Source organism: Ovis canadensis, chromosome 3 (assembly GCF_042477335.2).
Source record: "Ovis canadensis isolate MfBH-ARS-UI-01 breed Bighorn chromosome 3, ARS-UI_OviCan_v2, whole genome shotgun sequence".
Taxonomy (NCBI): domain Eukaryota; kingdom Metazoa; phylum Chordata; class Mammalia; order Artiodactyla; family Bovidae; genus Ovis; species Ovis canadensis.
The window spans coordinates 31,757,491-31,758,797 of NC_091247.1; positions in this window are offsets into that span (position 1 = coordinate 31,757,491).

The window sequence follows — 1,307 nt, forward strand, 5'->3', positions numbered from 1 at the left end:
CTATCCAGTCACCAAAACCCCTAACTTGGTCTCTCCTTAGTCTCTTTTCTCTCCCATTTACTCCACCAACCCATTCCCCATATATACCAAGTATGTATTAAGCGAGGGAAAAGTGTTGCAACGTGTGGGTTCTACCATTATCAAGTGGTAGAAGTTGGGACTTCCTTGGTCATCCCGTGGTTGGGAGTCTTCCTGCCAATGCAGGGACATGGGTTCAATCCCTGATCCAGGAGGATCCCACATGCCCCGAGGCACTTAAGCCTGTGTACTGCAGCTACTGAGCCTGTGTGCCTAGAACTTCTGCCTCGCAACGAGAAGCCACCGCAATGAGAAGCTTTCACCCCAGAACTAGAGAGTAGCCCCTGCTCAGCACAAACAGAAAAACCCTGCATGTAGCAGTGAAGACCCAGTACAACCAAAAATAAATACATAAAAAGAGGGAGGTTCCTGGTGGTCCAGTGCTTTGGACTTGGTGCTTTCATTACAGTGGCCTGGGTTCAATCCCTGGTCTGGGAATTAAGATCCCCCAAGCCCCATGGTGCAGCTAAAAACATAAAATAAAAAATAGAAAAGAAGAAATGATAATTTACAACAATCAAGAGATAAGCACCTGGCGTGGAGTTACTTCTCTGGAGAAGGATCCAGGAGGGATACACAGGGAGCTTGAATGGTTCCTAGTAATGTTCTGGTTCTTAAATTAGGGATAGGTGATTCACTTTATTATTATGCCTTCTTATTCTTTACATATATTGCACTTATTAAATAATACCATACAAAAATTTTTTAAATTTGGGTGCAAAATGAGATTTGTAAGTAATGTTTCTATGTAAAATATTCTCAATATAACATTAAACAATAATTCAAAGTATTTAGCTCTTCTCTCCCTGTTTCCTTCTCTCCCCAAACCAACAAATATTGGATTATCTTTTATTTATTTCAATGATTATATACAGTAGAGACCAGGGAAACATGTTTTGTATCAGAGCTGTCATGGGATCAGATTTGTTGGAAAGAAATAATTTATATCCTGGACTGTCCACCAGAAGAAATACGAAGACAACATATGTAAAAATCAAGAACATTCCTTTAAACCAGAAACAATCACAAAGTAAATATTAAAATATTCACACACATACACCCACACAAAAAAACCACTCACAACAGGATTCTCCTGGTGGTCTAGTGGTTGGCACTCTTCACTTCCAATGCAGAGGACCTAAGTTCAATCCTTGGTCTGGGAAATTCTGCATGCCACCCAATGCACACAAAAATAAATAAACTTAAAAAACAAAAACATTCACAACAGC